General features: G+C 34.9%; 1 protein-coding gene across 2 annotated transcripts in view; it reads left to right on the top strand.

The window, feature by feature from the left end:
- Positions 1-27,226, top strand: part of EDIL3 (EGF like repeats and discoidin domains 3) — a 439,395-nt gene that overhangs the window by 20,537 nt on the left and 391,632 nt on the right. The window lies entirely within an intron of this gene.

Here is a 27,226-nt window from a genome sequence, read left to right as displayed (position 1 = left end):
CTAGCTCAATGAATTTTCAAAATTGTATGTGCCCATTTAATCACTAACTAAAAGACGATATAGAATATTTCCATAGTCCTAGAAAATTCTCCCATGCTATATCCAGCCAAATTCCATCCTTACCCATCCTCTCTCCAACATCTGTTTTTTTAATTTCTGTCACCATAGATTAACTTAGTCTGTTTTTGGACTTCATACCATTGTTAGTATGGGGGGAGAGAGAGAGAGAGAATTTTAGTCTGGCATCATTCATTCAACATGATGAGTTTATTTATCCTTGTTATTGCATATATCATGAGTGCATTCCTTTTTATTCTTGAATAGTATTTCATATAAATATAGCACAATTTGTTTATGTGTTCTCTAGTTGATGGACAATTGGGTTGTTTCCTGTTTTTAGCTATTATGCATAAGTGTAATCTGAAAAATCTTATGGAAGGTTTTTTTTTCCATAGACATATGATTTCATTTCTCTTGGATGAATACCTAGGAATGTAATTGCTGAGTCATAGATACATATATGTTAACTTGATGAAAACCTATTCAGTAGATCTCCAGAGTGATTGTGTCATTTTCCTCTCCCAGCAGCTATTTATGAGGGGTCCAGTTGTTCCCATATGGTCACCAAAATTTGTTCTACAATTGATGAACAATGAAGGGGTTAGGGTCACTAACCCTCCACGTAAAACTGACCCACAGCTTAAACCCCTGTTGTTCAATGGTCAACTGTATTAGTCTTTTGATTGTAGCTATTCTAGTTGATATGAAACGGTATCTCACTGTATTTTTATTTTTATTTTTATTTTTTTTTTTATTTTTTTTTTATTTATTTTTTTTTTTTTTTGCTGTACACGGGCCTCTCACTGTTGTGGCCTCTCCCTTTGAGGAGCACAAGCTCCGGACGCGCAGGCTCAGCGGCCATGGCTCACGGGCCCAGCCGCTCCGCAGCATGTGGGATCTTCCCAGACCGGGGCACGAACCCGTGTCCCCTGCATTGGCAGGCGGATTCTCAACCACTGCGCCACCAGGGAAGCCCTCACTGTATTTTTAATTTGTGTTTCTTAATGACTAAGGATTTGAGGACAGATGAGTTTCTTGACATTCATGTATCTTTTGTGAAGTGTCCAATCTTTTGCAAATACTACTTTTTGTTACCGTTGTTTGGGTATTTTAAAGCTGATTTGTACTGGTTCTGTATATATCCTGAATATGAGTACTTTGCCAGATACATATTGCAAATATTTTTCTCAGTCTGTGGCTTGATACTCATTTCTTAATGGTGTCTTTTGATGTAGAACTTAACTGAGTTTGATGAAGTGCATTTTATCCATATTTTTCTTTTAGAGTCAGTGTTTCTAATGTCCTAAAAGGTCTTTGCCTGGCCCAATGTCACAAATATATTGTCTTATTTTTCCTCTAAAAATCTCATATTTCTGTTTTTTACATTTAGGTTTATGATCCTTCTTAAATTAATTTTTCTATGTATCATGAGGTGCAGGTTGCGATTTATTTTTTCCATAGGGAGATTCAGTTATTTCAGCACCATTTGTTGGAAAGACTGATTTTTCCATTGAATTGACTTGGTGCCTTGGTTGTGTCTATTCTGTGTCTTTAATCTCTTTATCTTTACACCAATACCAGGGTGCCTTGATTACCTTAGCTATATAGTAAGGGTTGAATTTATGTAATTTCTTCTAAATATATTTTATTCTATATCTTTTGTACTTTTATATAAATTTTAGAATTAACTTGTCAGTTTCTTCAAAAAAGCCTGCTGGGATTTTGACTTAAATTGCATTAAATTCATAGATCACCTCGAGAGGAATGGCGATATTAACAATCTTATATCTTCCAATCAATTAAGATATTATATTTGTTCATTTATATATCTGTATGGATCCATATTTAACAAAAGGACTAAGTCCTTTTATTTTCGTAGAGTTTTATAAAATATAAAGCATTTTTACATTGATTACTCATACTTTATCTTGTTTTAAAACAGGAATTAAGTATAAAAAGTGGAGATCATTCAGCACTGTAGTGTGCTTCACAGTGCTTACAGAAGCACTTTGCACATGGGATATATTTGATAGACAAATTGAATTCCCAGAAAACCAGTTTATTAATACTTTTATAACATGACAATGCTGTTGGAAAAAAGTAGCATTTCTAATAATGAAGTTGTTTAAACTGAAGTATATAAATATGCAAGTTTCCAGACTGAGATTCATAGCATTAGACCTATTAAAAGCTGAAATGGGCTTCCCTGGTGGCCCAGTGCTTGGGGGTCCGCCTGCTGATGTAGGGGATACGGGTTCGTGCCCCAGTCCTGGAGGATCCCGCGTGCCGCGGAGCGGCTGGGCCCGTGAGCCATGGCCGCTGGGCCTGTGTGTCCGGAGCCTGTGCTCCGCGGGGGGAGAGGCCACAATGGTGAGAGGCCCGCGTACTGCAATAAAAAAAAAAAAGCTGAAATGACAAAACCTTTAAAACACTGGGAAGCAGTTAATGGAATCAGAAAAATTTAGAGTATCTGTGAGCATTTTATTCTCCTAGAAATAAAGATTGCACTATAGCCAGCTTGGATAAGTAAGTACGTCTTCTATTTATAAAGATAATGGTAGTTTTAGTTATTTCTAGCTTTTTACAGAGTAGTCAGGCTCCTAAGGCAGGAAGACATCGTACAGAGGCTTCATCCTGCTTTAGAAGCTTAAAGATCGAGTGTGTATGTGTTGATGATCTTATTCCAGAAGAGTGTTATCACCAGAAAGCTTTTGCTTTGACTGAATCTCTTGAACCAAGTCCAAACGAATGTGATTTTCTTTGAAACAGGTTGAGCAAAACCCATCAATTGTTTATTTTTTCTATTACCGCTTGTTTGCAGAATTGTTGACTTAAGAAAGTGGACCAAAGCTATACTGAAAGGCAAGACATATGCTTTTGAGCCACTCTTTGCTGGTACCTTTCCAGCACATTTGAAAATATTTAATATGTTAATATGGCACCTAGAACATTTTAGGAAAAAAATATCCCTAGAAGAATCTTGCTATATAACTGTAAGCCACTCCCCAAGTAAATTATTTTTGCTGCTTTATATGATAATTAAACGGTAGATTGAGTTATTGGAAAAGGGATTGCATTCTTCCTGCTTGAGAAGCCATTATTAGCAGTGTATTTATATCCAGTCTCCTCCTATGATTTAAATATACCACATATGATCACAGTGAAATGAAATAAAAATCTTCTAAAAGACTACTTTTTGTCATGTGGATCTGTGATAAGATTTCTCAGATCTATACCAAGCACTACTCTGAAATTTGCTGAGGTCATTTTTCCTTTCAGTGTTTACTGAGGTTCTTATTTAGATAATTACCATTCTAGAGGTTATAACCTACACAAGTGATGGCATTACTTATTCCTTCTTTACTAATTTAATAGGAAATGACTGATAAAGGGCATTCGATTTATCTACTCACTTCACATTGAGATGTTTTTGAGGACAGTGAATCTATTCCCAGGCTTCAAACACCTTGGCCTTTAATTTGTCAAACTTCAGTCTTTAAGTAAATTAGCTGGGTTCCTACTGAATTAATTGAATTCGGAGAAGGCTGTACAAATAGTTGTTCCTGTGTTTTCTCACACATTTCTGTAGGGTCCAAACTGTTGGAAAGGAATTAGAGTCTGAATTACTCGGTTACACCTGTAACACCTGTTCTTTGACCTCATAAAATCTCTTCTTTTCCCTCTATTAACCCTCCTCTTGCCTTCTCTTACTTTTCAATTCAGCTTATATCATTTTGCCCCATGTGAGCTGCTCCCCTGTGAATCTTCAACTCCCCCAGGCCTTGAGCTGCTTTCACTTGGTATTTGTTCAGCCTTAGATGGTAGTAATAGTTTAGTGTTTCAGTCCTAGAAACACATCCAGTAGGTGCATTGAGAACAGATTCATCTCGCAGGTGTACGTATAATTTTAAAAACTGTTATATCAGAATGAATTTTTAATTCCATAATGCTAATTATAATCACTGAGGATACAAAAAGACACAGAAAACTTCTGGTCATTCACTCCTTATTTATTAAGGATTTAGTTAAAAGGAGTTAGTTGAACAACTTGAATGTTTAATGGTCTGAGGCTGAGATGATCTGACCACAGCAGAGATAAACCTGTCCTACGGTCTGTGCTGCAGCCCCCATTCTCCTGGTCAGTGCAATGCCAAGGTTAGCCTCTGCCTCTTAGGTTTGGGTGTTTTAACTGACGAATAACCTCTTTTCCCCAATCCTGTTGATCCACCAAAGCATTCTGACATTCTTTCTTTGGATACAATTATACATTCTGTTAGTTCCGTGTCAACTGTTGCTATCCTGAAAAGCCAATCTTTTCTGTTGGGATTTTATAATTTAACCAGCAGCTGGCAATTTTATTTTTTAGTTTTCCAAGTTCTCAGGGGATTTCCAACCTGTTTAAAATTGCAGCCTCAGTATACATGAGCCATATAACTAGTGGGCCATAACGTTGGAATTTAAAATCTCGGGTTTGTTATTTATTTCAGAAAGAAAATTGCATATTCTAGAAATGCCCTTTGTGCTTTTACATTAAATGATTAGCAACGTGTTATATCATTTATCTAATTAAATTCTTATATGATCAAATTTGGGGCAAAAGTTGGGAACTAGAGAGGACATTTATCCAGATTCTTGCTGTGTTGAGTATAGCTGCCTTGCACATTTTATGAAGTGCTATAAAGTCAGACATGCCTGGTAATGTCTTAGTCAATAAAATGGTTGATAAAAATTTTATTCATCATATTTAAGTCATCTTAGACTGAAACCACAAGCTAAAAAATATAAAAATTAATTCATATGGAGCAGAGTAGCAGAAACATTAAAATGGCAGTTCTTAATAAACCCAAATTCCCATACCTATGTGAGTGCTGTGCTTCAAAGTAATCACCCAGGGATGTTTATTCCTTTTTTCCAAATGATACCACAGTTGTTCAAATGGTATCTTAAACTCCTTTTGGAACTGTCCTTAAAGCCACAGGATAAAATGAGTACCATCTTTTTCATGCCACAGTTAGATTCTGTCCCAAAACTCAGCTTTGTTTTTAACTAGTTTGCTGGGCTTGAGACTGAGAGATGTTTTACTTCTTCTAAAAATTGTGTATAACCTCAAATGACCAAAAACTACCACTGTTTAGATTCTTCAGTATATTATAGCACAATATGTGAAAGCAATTTCAAAAGGGGACCTTGTGCTGTTTCAGAGCAACTTCTGTGTCACCTGCTCACGTGACATTATTGTACATATTCGTGATTATGAGCAACACTTTTCTGTGGCCTTATGGCTTACACAGGATTAGACCCCACTTGGGTCTAAGGAGAAGAGAAGATGCATTAAATAGTTAGAGAAGGCCAGGTGTATTTCCAGAACACAATCTCCATTTGTGTATTTCCAGAACACAATCTCCATTTGTAATGCATTCACTGGAACTGGCCTCTAAACCCCAAAATTATGAGGTTCCAGGATATACCAGAGCTAATCATTGCCTGTGCAGAATGTTCCTTGGCTGCATGGAGTATTCTTGTGGTTAGTCTGGGTTTTCTATGTGAATTGTGCTTCCTTGTGGCTACCATGACTGATTCAGCAGCCCTGGAGAGAAAGAAATGGGTGAACACTCTACCTGTGTTCCTAGTGATCCTGTCCTTCCCATTTTGCTCCCAGAAAGATAAGAACCTGATGGGAGTCCTGGGGCAGGGGGTGGGGGTGGGAGTGGGGCTTCCGCTAAAAGTGGGAGCTGACATCAGAAAGATTGCTCTCTCAAGGTCAGAGAAGCCAAATAAATGACATTTGAAGACTCAATTCCTGAATCATTGATATAATGACTACTTGGAAGCAAATAAGTATGACCAGTTAGATCTAAGATAATATAGATGAGGAAGTAATAACACTGTATCTGATGTGGTAGCAGAATAATGGTCCCCCAAAGATTTCCAGGTCCTAATCCCTTGAACCTGTGAGAAAGAAACTTTGCAGATATGAGTAAATTAAGGATCTTGAGATGGGGAGATTATCCTGGATTATCTGTTGGGCCCAAGGTAATTACAAGGGGCTTTTAAAGCGAAAGAGGAAGCCAGGAGATTCAGAGAAGGAGATGCGATGATTGAGGCAGAGTCGAAGTGAGGATTGTGAAAAAGACTCAACTGGCTATTGCTGGCTTTGAAGATGCAAGGGGGCCTCACAAATCAAGGAATGTGGGTAGCTTCCAGCAGCTGGAAAAGGCAAGATAACAGATTCTTCTAGAACCTCCAGAAAGGAATGCAGTCATGCTAACACCTTGATTTTAGTCCAGTGAGGCCCATTTATATTTCTTTCTTTCAGATGGTAGGTAAGATAATAAATTTATTTTGTCTTAAGTTATTAACTTTGTGGTAATTTGTCACAGCAGCAACAGGAAACTAATATACTGATGCAAGAGCATCTCTCCCACTTACATAATCCTGGCCATTCCCTCCTTATCACCATTCTTGCTTTGGCATCCTGAATCCTGGGAATAATATATTTTCACATGATTTTTATGTGATAGGTTAAGATTTTTAAAACATTCATAGAGTGAATTATCTGAATTAGAAACTAATTTAGAGGACAGTATGTTTAAAAATATGTCCATCAATTCATTTAAAAAACTTAATAGTGGTGATGAACTGGATTACAATTTTCTCCCAAGAGTGTGTTCCTCTTTCTTAATTTTGATGTGAAATTATACTAATACTCCTGTAACTTTGTTAAAAATTATCCTAAAAGTTTTCTATATAATTTCAGTGCTATAATATTGTTATATTTAATATTGCCTGAGATAAATGGACCATCTGCTGAGAATTGGAAGCATTTTTTCTTTGACACAGAGATCTATATATCCAGAGTATCATTTTAACAGAATTTGATAGGTGATTTTTAATTAGGTACTTAAAAAATATGAGGCAAACATGAACCTACAGGTAGTACAATGATATAAAAATTCTCATAAGAAAATGAAGAAAATTGTTAAGGTACAAAAATTATATGAGATATAAGATGGGATTCTACACCAAATTATGTCTTGAATATATTTTAATTATACATATTTGGGGAATTGTGATACATGTAAGCCTAAGAAAATATAAAATTAATTATTTTTAAATGCCTTTTTATATGATAGTTATTTAATTAGTATTGATTAGCTGAACATTTAAAAATTATTTTTGGTGGAGTCGCTGGCATTTAGAAACGTATTTCCTTCCTTTCTTGGTTTCCAAGCATTGTCAACATAAAAAGCACAAGGGAAGAGGCCCCAACATGGCTTGCTTTCCGGAATCCTGTTCCAAGATTGGCATCTGCCCTTCATGCCCACTGAGGTCAAATGGAAGACTAGACTAGGCTTTGGCTTTTATTATGTACCTAGTGTGTTTTAGTTGACATTACTTCATTTGGCTTTCACTAGAGTCACAACCGATTCATGCACAAGGTCCTTATTACACAAGTATTTAACTCTGCACATTACACAAGTATTAACTCTGCACATGCCCATAGTTGTAATTTTAAGTTATTTACCCCAGATTGCACATTAAGTAAGTCATCAGAGCTCAAACTCTTCCGTACAATCTGCCTCGTTGCCACTGTCCATACTCACTGGGAGATACCAGTGTGGCAGTTCCATGTAAACTGCCCTTCCTTTTGATTAGTTGCAACAACTGTTGTGATTGGTTGGTGTTCATGGTTTACCTGTTGTTACACATGTTGCCTGTCACCCCTGACTCGACTGCCTCTAAGAAGTACTCTTCCCAGTTAGGCCTGCTGCAGGGACTCCTGGTCCTGCCCTCTACCCAGGCTGTCTTTGTACAGCCATTAGGGAAACAAAACTAACCTACCCTCCCCTGTGGTGGCAGTTGAAGGGGGTGAGCTCTCTTTAGATTTACTTCTGTTATCCACAGGCCAAGGTTTAATACATTTCACTGAATTATTGAGTATTTTAATTGGAAGGAATCTTGGCGAGCATTCTGGTTCAAATCCAGTCCTCCTTTTGTAGATAAGGGAATTTACATTTAATAATTGTTAAATGTAACTGAAGTTGAGTACGAGGTAAACAGTACGTAATTTACCCCTAACAACAGCTCTAGTAGGTGAGTATTACCTCCATTTGACAAACGGGAAATGAAAGCTTCATTGACTTTCCCACCATCACCCAGCTCATCATCAGCGAGACGGGACATGAGCCCTGACAGAATTGTAGGGCTGAAATCCTAGTTCATTGGTTACCTGCGCTATCTGTTTCCTATAGAGATGAAGAACAGGCAGCTTGGGTTGCTCAAGTCCACACACCTGATTAGGAACATACCTAGGACCAGAACACAGTGTTTGTCAACAGGAGGTCTTAAGGTAATGCCAAAGATTGTAGATAGATTTTGAATCAGATAATACTGCAAAATAAGAATGATGCTGCAAATTTATTGTCTCAACAATCCTGAGTGGAGTCAAAATAGATACAAAATATACAAATAGCACTAATAAGATCATACAGTTTCCCAGAACCACCTGTACTTGATGACCTATGAACATCTTTTTAATACCCCAAAGAGCTAGTTTAAAGGTTTAAAAGGGGAGGGGGATGCCCTAGGTGAAAAAGGCTATTGCTGTGCTATCTAATACAGTAGTTTGGTCACACATAGCTGTTGATTATAGGAAATGTGGCTAGTCTGAATTGATATGTGCAGTGATTGTAAAACACACACTGGATTTCAAAGGCTTAACATACACAAAAAAGTAAAATATCTCATTTAATTTTTATATTGATTACATGTTCAAATGATAGTTTTATTAAAATTAATTTTTCTTGTGTCTTTCCTCTTTTTAAAGTGGCTACCAGAAAATTTTAAATTGCTTATGTAGCTTGCTTTATATTTCTCTTGAACATTGCTGGACTAGAATAAGAGATAATGGTGAATATTCAAATCAGAAGCAGGACTTCTGCTCATGGAGTACTTTTGTTTGTAAATTTAAATGATACATAGTACGGCAGCCCTTTTAAGATAATTCTGGCTCACTGTTATTTAAAAAGCTCGATAATAGCATACTATTACTTTAGTAATCTTATTTTTTGTTATTTCAAAACTAAGTCTTATTAATCTCTTGTGAATTGTCAGATAAATGGTTGGCCTATGGTTTCAGTACATACAAGTTTGAGAAGTTTAAATATACATAAGATTGTCCTAAATCTTTTAAGTGGTTGCAAAACCAAACTCTTTTAAGCACTTATTTACATCAATACAGCATCCATCTAAAATGACTAATAGATATGTCAAAGAATACTCCGCTTTACCAGTAAACGAATAAGTACAAATTAAAATGGTATAATATAGCCTTTGCTCCTGTCAGTAAAACAAAAATTAAAAGTTTGTTAATATCTAATGTTATTCTGGTAAGGATTCCTGGAGAGAATGAAAATAGGTTTAAATTTTCTGGTGGGAAAATTGACAATAGACATAAGAGTTTAAGGAATTTCATATAGTAACTAAAGTTGAGGCATAATATTGAGAGAGAAATAACCGCTAATCACTAGTCACAAAATATTGAGAGATAGATACATGAAGATAACTTACTACAGTGGGTAAGAGCACAAATCCTAGAGCTAGTTTGCCTCAGTTATACACCAGGATCTTCCACTTCCACTGTGCCTCAGTTTCTTCATCTGTAAAATTGAAGCAAGAGTAATAGCTACCTCATAGAGCTGTTGTGAAGATTAAACAAGTTAATACTGCTATGGTTTTTGGAACAGTGCCTGGTACACAGTAAATTACATATGTATTTTTAAGTTTATTAAAAAGTATTTGCCAAGATATATGTACATATAAAAATCTGTGATATTACATATAATACAAAAATTGAAAGTGAGAAGTTAAATGAATGGTATATCCATGCTATAAAATAATATGCATTCAGTAAAATGTTATGAGCTGTATTTATTGACATGGAAGAGTGTTGGTACTGTTCATTTAACAACATAATATGTAGTATTATTCTATTTTGTGTCTATTCATAGAAAAATGACTGGAAACATGTGAACATGATTCTTTTGAAAATGGAATTTTGCTTTATAAAATGGACTTGTTTTTATTTTTCAAAATGATCCTGAATTTTTAAATTTAAATTCAAATTATATTTAAAATATTTAAATACTTAAAGTATTTAAATTTAAGTTTATTTAAAAATGTAAGTCACAAATCCTTAGTTCTTTTTGTCCATAGTGAATTATGTACTTTTTGAGTCAGCAAGTGGGTAAGTGCATTACTACTCTTAGTTACCTTTTAGGATAAGAGGGTAGTTTTTTTTTTTTATCTACTAACTAGATCACTTCACTACAATTCACCCTAATGTATGAGCAGGGCCAGGGAACCCAGGTGGAAGGGCTGTCACTAATTAGACTCCTCTGGACCATGATTTTTCCACAACACAGGCTTCAGAGATGTCTTGTGCACCGTTGCCTCAAGACCCATGCTTGGGAAAGAAGCTGTTTTTTTTTTATAAATAACAGTAGTAGAACATGTTTCTAAATTTGGCAATAAAAGTTAACAAGAATATTATTTATCTCTTAAAAAGGCTGCTATATTACTTAGTAAAGAGAAGAGATATCATCATATTTTAGATGAAATTTTGAGCTATAATATGCAAGAGTTATTAAGATTATGGACTGGGGCTGTGACATATCATAAATAGGAATTGTATTATTTGTTAAAGTGATGATTGAGTTTCCATAGTTTGAGATAATGAAATTTGATTTTTATTTAATGAAACATGAAAGATGTATCAATTGTAACATTGCTAACAAATGCTAACTAGAAATTGAATTTTGTAGGAGTTGAAGTGGTACTTTAAATATTCTGAAAACATTAGGATACTTATATCTTGAATAGACATTGATGATCCTCTATGTGTTGGTGACTTTTCTGGGTTACAGAGTCAGAGAGATAAACTTAGCCTATTTGGAAATCATTAATATGTTTCAACTTATGCATCTTTAATCCACCACCTAGCCATGCAGCATCCCCAGTTGACAATTTTTTGTGGATAGTTTTTGATATGTTTGCTTCGGTTTGGTTTTGCCATAGAAGAACACAGAAAAACAAAACAGGAAAATCAGGTGAGAGATTTTAGATTTTGGTAAAACCAAAGAGAGGGAATCACTGAAAGTTTTTGAATAAGGAAGTTTGATAAAATAGGTATTTCTTTTAGAATATTGCACAGGAAAAGTGGAAAGGAGAAAGAAAAGATGGATGTAGCAGTTGCTGTCAGTGACCCACCTAAATCCTTCAGGCCCTGCATTTTGGGGTACTCAGGATGATGTCCAGCCGCCATACTATTTCCATGCCTAAAGGCTTTATCTGGAACAGGTAGAATGGAGATGACAGGGAATGAACACCCCCTATGGATTAGTTTTCAAACAGTAATTTCAGGGAGTTGGTGTGTAAATAGCCTGGCTCTCTTCTCCAAATGGTATAAATCTCTAAAGTGAATTTTCCACCTTTTCCAGAGTTTTCCCCCATAGAATTTAGTCCAAGTCACCCTCTGCAGCAGCTTCCTTGGTAAGCACTCTTTCCTGGCTGCTTTCCTTCCATGAATCATTTCTGCAGTCCCTCACCATTGCTTCCTGGGCTTGAACCTAGTGTCAGCGTTTATCTCTGGGGAACCTGAATGAGGTAACAGCATAGGGGCGGGAGTCGGAAAGGTCTTTATCTTATTCATGCAAAATAGTAACGTTAACATTCCAGGTCTTTAAAATATACATGTGAGCAAACATTGTAAATGTATCTTATAGAGAAAAGTAATTCAATTAAGTAGATATTGAGTCCTTTCAACATGGAAGAAACTCCAATAGCCCTGCAGGGGCTACAACTAGTGAGACACATATCTACCTTCCAGGAAATTGCAGTTATTGGGAGAGACAGTGAATATAAAGATGATTATAATAAGACAGACAAATGCAATATGTGAATTCAAATTAAATAATTATTCCTATTATTGAATGCATATTAAATCTTAATGTTTACTAAAATTTTTCTCCTAAATTAATCTTAATCCAACCCTGTCTTTAGAAGCTAAGAGATTATATCTGAGATGATGGGAAAAAAAGCCAAAATATGGTTATGTATATTTAGGTAAAGAAGATCACTAAGTTTTAGTTACTATAATTAATGATGTTAGCACAATGCATTATAATAAAATTAAAGACAAATATTACTGGAAATGTCAATTAGCTATTCCCAAATTGAGCATAACATTTCTTTCCTCTTATACATATTCAGTTTTTGCCCTCTGTTTCATGATACAAGATCTGTAAATTTAGAGCAATATGAGATGAGTTTTCCGATAAAGAGAACAGATAAAAATAGAGTTTTGTATCTGATGGGATCTGAATACATTCACATAGTTACTATTTTCCTTCCATTCATATATATTTAATGCTGCCTAGAACTGTGAACAAAGGGACACGTTGTTACAATCTGGGAGCGCCTACGGGTCATAAAGGAAGCCAAGGCTAACCTGTGTAGCTTAAGTCCCAGAGCTAGGCTTAGAAGCCTTAAGATATTATAATTTATCAATGTATTTTTGTTAGTACTTGTTGCATGCAAAAGACAGAAAATGAACTTAAACCAGCTCAAGCAAAAAAAAAAGTTCATTGTCTCATGGAATTGAAATGTTCCAGCTTCACACACAGCTGGATCCAGGGGTTTAAATAATGCTGTCAGGACTCAGTCTCACTTCATCCCTTGGTTCTGCGTTGGTTTCATTCTCAGATAGACTCTCCCCATACAGAAACAAGATGGTTGTCAGTGGCTGTAAGCATACAGGTTATTAGTTTCAACGCTAGTAGAAAAGGGATGAGCTCTTCTGTCTCAGAATAGTTTCACAAAAGTCCTGCAGTAAGTATCATTGGCTCTGATGTCCTTGTTGCTTCACCTCATCATCCCTGAGTTACCCTCACAGCCACTTAAGACATGGAGACTAGTGGAGAGCGGAGTTTCCAAGGAACATCAGGGGCTATTAACAGAAGACAAGGAATAGAAGTCCAGCAGGCAAAACCAAACATGTCCCCTGTACTCACGTTCTTAAGGAGAGTACTCATGACAATACGAAGAGAAGCAAAATTAAATTGGCAAGATCAGTAGTTCAGAGATATAGAGCAGGGATCAGTCAACTATAGTCCTTAGACTAAATCAGCCCCTGCAGCCTGTTTCTGTAAATAAAGTTTTATAGGAACACAGCCATGCCCAGTGGTTTATGTATTATCTCTGGCTGTTTTTTGTACTACAGCAGCAGAGCTGAGTAATATCAATAGAGGCAGTATGACCCTTAAGCCTAAAATATTCATTATCTGCCTTTTTTTTGGAAAAAGTTTGATGACCTTGAAATAAGGATTTAAGAGAAAAATAATAGAATTAAGTTGGTGCACTTAATAGAGTAAATAAAATTTGTACAAGCATCAGTTTTTAAAACAGACATTTTGCTTTCTGAACCTTTTCCAGTAGAGAATTTTCTGAAATCATCTGCTTCAGTAGTTTATGAAACATTGCTTTGGTTGCATAGGGATCTGCTGAGTGAGATTCTTCAATCTGTACCTATTTTTAGAGGTTTTGAACCAGGCTTACTAGCTTGGAATTTTTTTTTCTTTCTTTTTGTACTTGCATCTGACTACATTTCATTTTTGGAAATCTTTGAAAAATGCTTCTTTAATTATGTGTGTCTGTGTATGTGTATTCACAATACTTAATGATTTTTTTAATCTGTATAAATTTTAAATGAAATTTAAATACATTATCTCTTTCTGTACCATCCTGAGTCCCAACTAATTAGGGAGCAATTAATAATGTTGTGGTATAGTTTTTTTAAAGTAGACCATCTGTGGGAGAGTCTCAGATTGTAGATATTTTGTTACATGATAACTCAGTCAGCTTTTGGCAACACTGTAATTGGAGAGCCATAGCTCCACTTTAATTTTTTTTTTTTTTTTGGCTTAAACAACAGAAATGTATTTCTCACAGTTCTGGAGGCTGGGAAGGCCAAGATCAAGGTGCTGACCAATATGGTTCCTGGTGAAGGTCTTCTTCCTGGTTTGGAGACTGCCACTTTATTGCTGTATCCTTGCATGGCAGAGAGAGAGAGATCATGTCTTTTGGGTATCTCCTCTTTTTTTTTTTAATTTTTATTTTTTAAAATTAATTTTTATTAGAATATAGTTGATTTACAATGTTGTATTAGTTTCTGCTGCACAGCAAACTGAATCAGCCATACCTATATCCACTCTTTTTTAGATTCTATTCCCATATAGGTCATTATAGAGTATTGAGTAGAGTCCCCTGTGTTATACAGTAGGTTCTTATTAGTTATCTATTTTATATTTAGTAGTGTGTATATGTCAATTCCAATCTCCCAGTTTATCCCTGCTCCCCTTTCCCCCTTGGTAACCATAAGTTTGTTTTCTACATCTGTGACTCTATTTCTGTTTTGTAAATAGGTTCATTTGTACCATTTTTTTTTAGATTCCACATAGAAGCGATAGCTTTTAGATTTGGAGAGTATCTGGCTTTTTTGGTATCCTAATTTTTTATTATCGCTGTTTATTTTTCTCATTAAAAACTACCCCAAGAGTAATAGATACTTTGAAAGGGATATTTGAGTAATTCTTCTTTCTTTTTGCAAGTTGGTGAACTCAAATGACATTTCCTTGGCAGAATATGTGTTTCAGATGTCTCTACTTAGTAGGGTTCTATCTTTCTATGGCAAGAGAATTAGTGGCGTGTTACCCAATAATGTAATTACAGAAAGATTTCAGTGGTTAGGTATTTCCTCTGAGGTGAAATGGGAAACGTTACAGAATAGATTTATACTGTAAAGCCTGAAGAATATTATCTGTGTAGGCCAAGAAAATGAGCCCCAGGAAAAGATGAGAGAATAACAACTTGGTCATTCAAATACTTCTGTGAAAATACATACTCCTCTTAAAATGCTTCATAAGCAATCCAAGAGTTTTTAGAATGGCGCCACCAGTTTACTTTAAGTGTAAGTGATATGACTGATTGGTTTAAAATGATATTATAATTTTGAAGCAACATAAAATGTTTAAATCAAGAGCCCTAGCATTTGACACAGCAAATGATTTATGGTAGTCTAAGGACGCTCTATCTAATAGAAATGTCATGCAAACAGCATGTGTGTAATTTAAATTTTTCTAGCAGCTATATTAAAAAACAAAAAGATATAGGTTAGATGGATTTTAATAATATAGTTTAATGGCAACTATAGTTGATGACACTGTATTGTATAATTGAAATTTCCTAAGACAGTAGAACTGAAATGTTCTGATCAGAACAAAATAAAAAGTAAATATGTGTGGTGATAGACGTGTTGATTAACTCAATTGGAGGGCATGGGGGGCATCGAGAATCCTTTCAAATGTTCATGTATCAAATCACCACGTTGGGCACTTTAAATATTTTACAGTTTTGTGAATTGTACCTCAATAAAACTTAGAAAATAGTTTTATTTTTTAACCCAGTATGTCAAAAATATTCTCATTTAAAAACTTAACAGTATAAAATTATTAATGATATATATTACGTTCTATGCTTTATTTTAAGTATTTGTAATCTGGAGTGTATTTTACAATAACAGTACATCTCAATCTAGATGCTAAGTTTTCATCAAAAATACTTTATCTGTATTTAGAGTTCATAAAATTATATTTGAAAGAGGAGAATCACATATCCACGTTGTTGCTAATGTTAAAATTTTTTCTAATAGCTACATTATTAGATTTATATTTAAATTAAAATTCATAAATTTAGCAAAAAGGTAAAAATTTAGTTCTTTAGTCACACTAACCACATTTCATGTGCTCAATAGCCACGTGTAGCTAGTGGATACCATTGGATAGTGAAGGCGTAGGACGTAACTCAGTCATACAGGTCAAAATTTTCAAATACTTGTGATTTATTTCCTTTCAATAACAAAACATATGAACAGGAGTATCTACAATATGCCGGTTGTAACAAAATATATTAAAATGAATTTTCACACTAAAAGTTGACTGGAATATGTTCTGTAGGCATTTTGGATATTTCCTTTTTTTTTTCCCCCATCAAATAGTGGCTTCTCTTCCACAGCTAAGGAGCCTCTGCTACCATAGGTAGCAGCTTTCAAAGATTTTTTTAATAGAATTATTTTATTGAGGAACATTCATCTAAAGTATATTGTTCTAGGGCTTCCCTGGTGGCGCAGTGGTTGAGAGTCCGCCTGCCGATGCAGGGGACGCGGGTTCATGCCCCGGTCTGGGAAGATCCCACATGCCACGGAGCAGCTGGGCCCTTGAGCCATGGCCACTGAGCCTGCACGTCCGGAGCCTGTGCACCGCAAGGGGAGAGGCCACAACAGTGAGAGGCCCGTGTACCGCAAATAAATAAATATATTGTTCTATTTTTCCAAATACTGAAGAGTTTCATGTCAGACTCCTGGTGGGACCTCAGTCTGAAACTCTTCCTGAGACTTGGCTGTAGAGTGACTCTTAGGTGATGGAGACCAGATGCCCTGGGCCTTTAGGATCAACTTTAGAGCTTTCCCATAGGAGAGAAGACACCCCTATTTCTTTCCCAGGTTCTGTTCCAAGCCAAAGGGTCCTGCTAGAGATTATGAGTTAGAGGCAAACCAGAATCCATAGAGATCAATCTCAATTCTTCACCTCCTGTGGACAAAGAAGTTTAAATAAATTTACAGCTACTCATGTGATATGTATGGAATATACCTTAATAGTTGTTTGGTTTGGGTTCCCTTTCTGAAGTCCTAAGGTAGGAAGAAGTTTCTATGGAAATATTATATCACTTGTTAATTCTCACAATTTTCCAAAAAAATAAAAGTAAATCCAAGTGTACTTCCTGCCCCAGTACAGATGAGCAGGCCCATCTTAAAATAGATAAAACTAGACAATTTTATTTATCCTCCAAAAAGTAAAAAAGCAATTCATTAACAACATAACATGAATGTCAAAAAACCATTTTTACTTCAGGTTAAAAGGACTCAAAGACCTGACCCATTGTTACAGCAGTTCAGGAACGCAGCCAAGAATAGAAGTCATGCCAAGCACTATTTTTTTTTTTTTTTAATTTTAAATGTAATAAGAACTCAGCTAGAGTTAAAAGAAAAACAAGTTATTTGAAGTGCTGAATTTTATCAGATGAAACTTTCCAACTTAAGAAAAAATATATTAGTAGGCAAAGAGAGTGCACATCTCAAATTTTAAATGAACCAAATTTAAATGACTTCTAAACACCTCTTTAAATTTATCTCTAAAGAAGATAAAGAACAGGCAAATACTTGCGTTTGTTCCTTGCATTTTAGCCATTAAAAATTGGTTGTTCCTTGCATTTTAGCCATTAAAAAATTCAAGATACATATTTACCATGAGTCTGAGTTTTGAAAATGTAGAAAATTATAGTTTGGGATCATGATGATTTTAAGTAACTCATGAGAAAGTGGAAAGGAATTTGGACAGTGAATAAGTGAAGGATTACAGTCCTAACTTTACTTTCAACACCTTAGTTAAGGACATTAAGGTTCTTTGAATAGGGAGGGTGTATAAATAGAATTCATGGCTACTTAACAGCTGAAGAGTTCAGTGAAAATACTCTTTTGCTATAAAAAGTACTATCTAAATTTGAAAGGAAACTTGATTACAAATGTATGGATAGATGATTTCTAAGTTTGTTTTCAGCTCTAGAAGTTTGAAAGTTTCTGAATTGAGGAGGAAACAATGTAAAATGAAGAATAATATTCTGCCAGACAGCTTGATTCTAAGTCAGTATTTAAACTTAAAACTGAAATGTAATACTGAACAGTCATGAAGGATAGATAATTCATCATACAAAGATTAACTTGCTGTTCTGTGTTCAAAGAATAGATGAAAGAAAGGCTTATTTAGTTCTAGGAAACTGAGTAATGGTGGTTCATAAATTTTATTGATAAAATTGCTTTCAAAGAAAAGAAATCAATTCACCCCTCAGGGCCAAAAGAGAGCACAAAGTGATTGTAAACCTTCCTCATTTAAAAAAGGGAGAAAGGCTGCTATTTTTTATTAAATACGTAAGAATGGTATAAGGAAAAAACATGCATTGATAATGCGGTTACTGCATACTGAGCTTCTAGGGAGAAAGAAGCTGTCTTAAAATAATCTATAATACGTGCGTTAAATTCCTTGTTATGACAGAGGCATTTGGATACATAGAAGGGATATTATATTTAAGTGCTCCGTTGGGTTTTTCATATGAAATATGCCTGTGTGCCAGTGGCAAAAAGAAGGACCTTTTTCAAAACTTCTTCATCCACCAGAAAGTTAAAAATGTTTTAAAAAATAATTAGTTGAAATGGGATTTTCTGGCTGACCCCATTTCAGATTATATTAGTTTTCTCTGATCATCATTTTTTTTTAGTCTATTCTTAGAAGGATTTGAGGTGATTGTGTGAGACTTCTGACCCATACAATAAATGACAATAGAAGCTGTTCAAACTTACCTTGAAAAAAACAGATGGAAATATTTAACAAACCTTATAGAAATGTTTGAAACACTTGTCTTTTCTGTTAACCTGAAACATTTTTTGACTTTCCCTTGGTTTCTATGAGGCTCAGCTCTGTTTTGATTATTGTGAATTAGTTTTTTATAGTCAGGCACAGTTGTCAAACAGCTGTTCATTCAACTAGAATATAAAGCCTATCGATGCAAAGATTTTTGTGTCTTTTGTTGACTGCTCTATCTTCAGTCTAGAATATTGCACATAGCAGGAGCTCATTCAATGTTTGCTGAAACATGTTGAGTGCATGCAATGTGTAAGATATTGAGCTATGTGAAAAATGAAAGATAAATATGTATGAGTTCCTAAATATTTTTGAGAACCTATTTTAGCAGGAAGATGTGTTCTGGTACCAAGCCTGATGGATCTGTCAGGGAAGATAAACATTAATCAAGCAATGGATGTAAAATGAACAAGAAATGCAATGGGTGCCATAGGGGAGGAAAAATAATTTTCCCTCTATTCTTACAGGTTCTTGGTGGAGACTTCCCCTATAATAAAAGACAGATTAACAGGTTTACCTCCTGTATACATGGGAGAAATCCAGGAAAACTGAGTAACTCTGCAAAATGGCCTGAGTCACCACCTTATATTCCGTCTTCAGCTAAAGACAGAAGATGTGGGGAGGGGAAGGCCAGTGCTGGGAGGTTAGCAGGAAGAGCTCAGTAAACAACAGTATGGTTGTAATGCAGATTTAAGTCACTGCCTTCACCATGGATAAAGAATTTCTAGAAGGTTTAGTGCTTCTCTTCCCAGGAGAAGAGAAAGGGATACACTATTAAAAATGGAGATTTCCCTTATAAATGTAAACGTCTCTCATAAAAGGGTAATGGCAAAATTTTATTCTTTTATATGACTGAATAATATTCCATTGTATATAAATACACCACATCTTCTTTATCCATTCATCTGTTGATGGACATTTAATTTGCTTCCATATCTTGGCTATTGTAAATATGCTGCAGTGAACATAAGAGTGTATGTTATCTTTTCAAAGTAGTGTTTTACTTTTCTCCAGATGAACACCTAGGAGTGGGATTGCTGGATCATATGGTAGTTCTATTTTTAATTTTTTGAGGAAACTCCATACTGTTTTCCATAGTGACTTCACCAGTTTTCATTCCCATCGACAGTGCATGGGGATTCCTTTTTTCCCACATCCTCACCAAAACTTGTTATTTATTGTCTTTTTAGTAATAACCATTCTGACAGGTGTGAGGTGATATGTCACTGTGGTATTGATTTTCATTTCCCTGATGGCAGGTGATGTTGAACATCTTTTCTTTTTGTGTCCTCTTGGTCATCTGTATGTCTTCTGGAAAAATGTTTTTTCAGGTCCTCTGCCATTTTTTAATCACATTGTTTGCTTTCTTGTTGTTGAGTTGTATGTGCTCTTTGTATATTTTGGATATTAACCCCTTATTGGATTAACCCCTTATTTTGGATATTAACCCCTTATTGGATATATCATTTGCAAATATCTTCTCCCATTCAGTAGGTGGCCTTTTGTTTTGTTGACAACTTTTTAGTTTGATATAGTCCCTTTTGTTTATTTTGGCTTTTATTTCCTTTGCCTGAGGAGACATATCCAAAAAAATTACTAAGATCAGTGTTGAAGAGTGTACTGCCTACGTTTTCTGCTAGAAATTTTATGGTTTCAGGTCTTACAAGTCTTTAATCCATTTTGAGTTTATTTTTATAGATGATATGAGAAAGTAGTCTAGTTTGATTCTTTTTCATGTAGCTGTCTAGTTTTCCCAACACCATTTGTTGAAGAGGCTGTCTTTTCCCCATTGTATATTCTTCCTCCTGTATCATAGATTAATTTTTCATGTAAGTGTGGATTCCTTTCTGGGCTCTTTATTCTGTTCCATTGATCTATGTGTCTGTTTTTGTGCCAGTACCATACTATTTTGATTACTGTAGCTTTGCAGTATAGTCTGAAGTCAGGAGCTTGATTCCTCTAGCTCCATTCTTCTTTCTCAAGATTGTTTTGGCTATTTGGGGTCTTCTGTGTTTCCATACAAATTTTAGAATTATTCTAGTTCTGTTAAAAATGTCACTGGTATTTTTACAGGAATTGCACTGAATCTGTAGATTGCCTTGGGTAGTATGAGCATTTTAACAATATTAATTCCAATCCATAAACATGGTCTATGTTTCCATTTGTTTGTGTCCTCATCAGTTTTTTTTTTCATCTGTGTCTTATAGTTTTCTGAGTACAGATATTTTACCTCCATAGTTAGATTTATTCCTAGTTGTTTTTTCCTTTTTGATGCGATTGTGAATGAGATTGTTTTCTCAATTTCTCTTTCTAGTAGTTGGTTGTTAGTGTATAGAAATGCAACAGATTTCTGCATATTAATTTTGTATCCTGAAACTTTACAAAATTAATTGATGAGTTCTAAGGTTTTTTGGTGTCATCTTTAGGTTTATCTATATTTAGTATCATGTCATCTGCAAACAGTGACAGTTTTGCTTCTTCTTTTCTAGTTTGGATTCCTTTTATATCATTTTCTTGTCTGATTGCTGTGGCTAGGCTTTCCAATACTATGTTGAATAAAATAACAGTGAGAGTGCATTTTTGTATTTATGTAACAATTGGAAGGCATGTACAGGTGTGAGGGACCAAGCACAAGTCCACCCAGTGTTAGCTTTACAATGGGCATGCCATCACAATTGAAATAATGTAAGGATTCAAACTCCAGATGAATCTGAAGGCCAGAGACATGCATTTTACTTGGAATAATAGTTCTATTATAGAAAAATATAAATAATAATGTTCCCTTTGTGAAATTCCATGAGTAACAACACTAATTCACATTGTTTAGCTATGTTCTAATTAACTTACAAACATCAACTCATTTGTCTTACATTATTCAAGTAAGAAGGGGACTATTAATATCCCCATTTTAGAGATAAGGAAACAGAGGTACTTTTCAAGGGTATAGAACTTATAAGTAGCAGAGCTGCCTAATTCTAGAGTCTGTGCTCTAAACCACTGACTTTTTAAAATTGTTTTTATTTTTTTATTGTTGTTAATGTAAAAGTTTTATTTACATTTATGACGACCATGAAATTATAAGTTTAGTAAAATGTATTGTTCATAATCTACTTGGGAATCAGGAGTAAGTTTTCTTCATAGCAGTAACAGTACCTGTAATGTGATATCTGAACAGTGAATAAAAGGAAGTATCAATAAAAGCAAAGCAATGACAACAAAAAATCCTTCAGTAGCCTAGAATGTTACGAAATGTAATATTTGTATACTTTAGAAAATCAACTATTATTAAAGATATGTTTATTCTTCCATACTAAAATGTCTTTCTTTTTAATTTATTTTTAATTTTTCTTCTATACTTACAGAAGTTAAAATAATTATTTTTTAGAGATTAGAACAAAAGTGAAATTCAATCATTAAGTATATTTTCACAGACTAAGACTTAAAGAAAAAACCCTCCAGGATATCCTGCTCCTCATTCCTCATCTTTCCTAAATTCTTATTTTTTTTTCTTTTAGCATCAGAGTTAGAAGTTACTCCAATTGCAGGTATATATCAAGTGTACTTTATTGTGCATTATTGGTCCATGATGGAGTTATGATTAAATAACATGTGTATCATAAATAAAATGTTACAAAAATTCAAAAAGTTGTTCCAGTATTTTAAAGCACAGTATATTTAAGGGAATAAGTCAACCATACAAGTAGACAGGAGAATATCCATATACAAACTTCTTGGGATTTGAGCCAATCTATAGGCAGAGGGAAGGCACCCAGTTAAGAGGAAGATTAAATATAAAAGCTACAGGGTGACTGATAGAGTTCCTGAGAAGTTAAAGGAGATAAAAGTTAGTGTATTTTCTTAAAACATAAAATAATCATAATGATGCAGATAATACCAGTATAATTTACATAATGCTTACTGCATGTCAAGCTCTGTCCCAGCAATTATTGCTACTTAACTCTTACAACAACCCTATGAAGTAGAGGCTGTTATTACATTATCCCTATTATCCAAACAGTGATCTGGAACACAGAGAAGTTAAATTTCCCTGTGTCACACAGGTGAAGAGCTGCAGAGTGAAATTTGATCCCACACAGCATGACTTGAGAGTCTTTGCTTTTAACCATGATGATGAATTGATAAATGGCTTCTTGTACAGTTCAGGAAGGTAAAGTAGGTCCTAGTCATTCATTTTTACTGTCTCCCTGGCACCTACCACAGCCCCAGCACAAAGAAAAGCAAGGAAGAAAAGAGATAGGAAGGCAGAAATATTGAGTTTCCGGTGGAGCTACATAATTTTCAGAGCCTAGTACAATATGAAAATATGGGACGCCTTGTTCCAAAATGATCAAGACAAAGCAGCAATAGAAGATCATTAAACCAAGTGAGGGACACTTCAGAGTGTAGGATCCTGTATGACTTCATAGATCGCATGCCCATATAGCCAGACCTGGGGAGCTGCCTTAACCTTGGAAAAGAGATGCAGTAATCTCTTTTTCTAGGGAAAGATTTTGGTGGATTGGATTATTATTCTCAATTCTTCATTGTGTGAATTTACAATGCATGAAAGTAAGAGGAGTTTTTACTTCCTCAACCCAGTGATGTTGGGTTTTGTCACAAGATTTATCTAGGCAAAGGGATAAAATTAATTCTTCAATAGTATCAACATAGAGCAGAGCCAGGGCCAAACTGCCAACTGCTTATGTGAAATAAGATAGTTAAGGGACTATACTAGGGATTTTACATATTTTATCTCATTTTATTTTACAACCACCATTGACCTTAGGTATTATCATTATGTGCCAACCGTTTTTCTTTTTATAAATGAGGAAAGTGAGATCCAGAGAAACTAAGTACCTTGTTCAAGGTTATATGGCTGCTATAGTAGCTGGCTACTGCCGAATTCCTGCTGCATAACAAACACTGACAAACTCAGCATTTTAAAACACGAAACATTAATTTTTTGCTCACATGTACAAAAAACATTAGTCTTTTGCTTACGTGTCTGCAGATCAACTGGTGTTCAGATCTAGACTAGGCCCGGAATCGTAGTTCCTCTTCCTTCCTTAGGTTGTCTGGGCTTGACCACAGGCTACAACTTGAATTCATGTTTACTTCTTATGTTCATATCTTTCATGGAACGGTCTTCTCATGACAAATGACAGGAATGCAAGAAACTAGCCAAACTGCAGAAGCACATTTTAATGTTTCTGTTTTTCTCACACCTGTTTGCATTCTGCTAGCCAAAGCAAGTTACAGATCCAGCTATATTTAGTCAGAAATGGGCTTCTTAAGGGATGATCTCCTTAGTCCTCATCCTCCCAAGAGTTAGTGTATAACTTCAAGTTGTAGTTTGTTATGGAGATTCTAGCCTGGATAGTATTATTGGGGAAAAAGAAAAGAATCTGATTAACATAAGTCTAGAGTTAGCTTTCTAAATATGTTTCTGTATCCAATTATTTGACCATTATATGTATGTATCTAAGTATGTAGATTACTATTTTAATAGTTATGAAACTTCAGAGAAGCATGGATGCTTGACACAAACAAAGAAAAATGCATGTTCTTTTAAAGTTGATGACTAATAACCTCATATTTTATTATGGTACAAAAAAGAACAACCTCATAGCTTTTGCATAGTGTTGCATATCATTATGATTTCTAATTCAGTATGGAATTGAATATTACAGTTCTATAGTAAAAATGAAATATTTGCATCATTATAGAAGACATCCCTCTTCTGATTATGGTTCATCATTTACCATGACAAAAAATAGTTAAGTAAAATATTGAAGGTCAGTCTGAATATAGTCACTGAGTCATAAATTTGTAGGTAATGTAAAATAAAACCTACACAGCGCCAGAAAGGGGGGTTTTATTCTTGGTTATATCTGAGTCATATTCTGTGTATATGTGCTCTAGAGCCAGGCCCTCAGTGTGGAATATTTTTCTCACTAGTTTCAGAACAGAAAGGGGCAATACAAATATGTATGTGTGTGTGTGTGTGTATATATATATATATATATATATATATATATATATATATATATATATAAAACACTAATTTTATTCACACTAGAAAAGTAACGGTTTTATTATTAGTTGCCGTTGTTCTCTAATTTGAAGATGTAGCTACCATTTGGAACAAATGCAGGAAATTTCCAACCCCATAGTCTCTTATGTATAAATTCAGAGGGAATCCCGTGCCCTCCTTGTTTCTAGCTTTGGGATAGTTTCCCTATACTGTTTGCCAAAGCAAATCAATGTGTACCTAGATAGTTCTTAAAATACAGTGGATAAAGAGCCACCACAAGACCATAGGTGGCTTTGGTACCTTTGTGCAAGTAGGAAGAATTCACCCCTCCAAGAAGACAGAGTTCTTAGGGTACACAGCTTGGTATCTTTTCTACGAATTAGGAAAAAGCACCTCTTCAAAGTTTTATATGCAGGCTTGGGTCCGTGCACAGGACTAAGCCAATGCAACGCAGGCTGGATCTCAGCCCTTATTTGGTTGCTTGTCCTGGCACACTTGTGCCATGAACAACCTGTGCAACTGTATGGAGTCCCTATGATTAAAAGACCTACCCCAGCCTAGACAAGAATTTGGTTGTGACATTGAGCAAGTCCCTTAAACTTTGAAGATATTTTTTAGAAATTTATCTTAGAGTTTTGAGATATGGTCTCACTTCAAGGGAGAACAGGGGAGACGTGTCCTTATGCCTTGTTTTGGAACTATATGGTATTTTTTAAAAATTATTTTATTTTTAATTTTACTTATTTTTTATACAGCACGTTCTTATTAGTTATCTATTTTATACATATTAGTGTATATATGTCAATCCCAATCTCCCAGTTCATCCCACCACCTGCTCCATGCCACTTTCCCTCCTTGGTGTCCATACATTTGTTCTCTACATCTGTGTCTCTATATAAGAGTAATAAAGCTACAGAATGTTGTTATTTTTATTGTGATATTTAGCATAATGTCAACTTAATTATGGATTAAATATATCTAAATTAAAGACACCATCATCCACTTTGTGAACCAAACCTGGGTCCAAGGATTCTTTATGAACCACCTTTCTCACCCTCTCTCCTCTCCCAGTCATAGTAACTGAGCTTTATTAATACCCTTTCTTTAAAAATAATTTGTATTTTGCCTTTTTTCTATCACCACTCTCACTGCCTTGGTTCAGACTCTCATTATGTCTTTCTTGCATTATTGTAATTACTCCCCATCAATTCTGAATCATGTTTCCATCCCATTAATCCATTCTTCATAGTATCCCTTCACAGTGCAGATATCCCCTCTGCCTGAAATCCTTCAATGACAGACTATAGTGCACAGGAATAAATCTCAGTCATAAGACCCACGTATGAAGCTTTTCATGATTTGATCCCCATTGATTTTTCCAGTCTCATCTTCTATCTTCATGTTCTTCAACTACATGTAGACGTTAACACATGAAGACATTTTTACACTTCTTTGCTTTTGAACATGCTAGTCCCATTATCTCAAATGCTGCACTCCCAGTTCCTGTGATTTCATACCCATTCATTAAGTTTCTATTTCAATATCAAAGTCAGTTCAAATATTCCCTAACCCATCCCTCTTTCCTCCACTTCCTTCCCAAGGCACTTCCTTGTTTGTAAAAATTAATGCCACTTGTATGGTAATTATTTATTTACAAGTTGTGGTCTCCATTTGATTGTTTATGCTTTGAGTTAGAAGCCAAGGCTTTAGTTTTTTGTTTGTTTTTTTTTTCTATTTTTAAATATATCTTTAGATTCTTATTTAAGGGATGACTCAAAATAGCTGTTCTGCACATGTTTTCCAATGAATGACACTACTTAACACAATCAGTGTCTGGGTTAGGGCTTCCCTTCCAGTACAGATATCATACGATAAAAGGAGAAATAACCTGGGGTAAATTGGAGGATATAATAATGCTAGTAAAAAATGAAAAGAAGAAAGGAGATTCTAGTGACAGGAGGTCAGAAAGAGGAATAAGGAGCAGATTTGGAAAGCAGGGACAAATTAAACTGCAAAGCCCTTAGCAGAGAAAGGAAAGGTGAACAACTTGTAATGTTTGCAAAATTTTTAATGTAGATGAAGAGATAGTCTAGAATGCACTGTGTAGAATGGACAAGTAAATTCAGACTAAACATTTTGAATATATGGTGGCTATGCCAAAAGAAGGTATAGACAAGATCACAAACCAAGGGCATAAAATTAAAAGTGACTTAAGAAGTGATGGGGAGTAATAAAAATGGTCACTGTGTAAACTAAGAGCAAGAATTTTAAAAATTACTGTGAAGAGTTTAGTGAAATACTGTTATTAAATTTGGAATTATAAAGAAAATGGGATTCCTTTTTTAAAATAATATCTCATTTCTGTTAGAATTACATTATTACTAACAAAATGTAATAAGAAACTGTAAATTGTACTCTTGGTTTGCTCTAAAATACACTATTCCTGTCAGAAAGGACAAAATACCAAGCTCAAGGTTCTTACGTATGAATGATAACATGAAAGAAGATAATAAGAAAGAGAACATGTATAAGGTAAACTGGTGCA

Source organism: Kogia breviceps, chromosome 4, assembly GCF_026419965.1.
Source record: "Kogia breviceps isolate mKogBre1 chromosome 4, mKogBre1 haplotype 1, whole genome shotgun sequence".
In the NCBI taxonomy this organism is placed as follows: domain Eukaryota; kingdom Metazoa; phylum Chordata; class Mammalia; order Artiodactyla; family Physeteridae; genus Kogia; species Kogia breviceps.
Note: the sequence above shows the minus strand (reverse complement) of the source record. Positions and strands in the feature narration are given on the sequence as shown.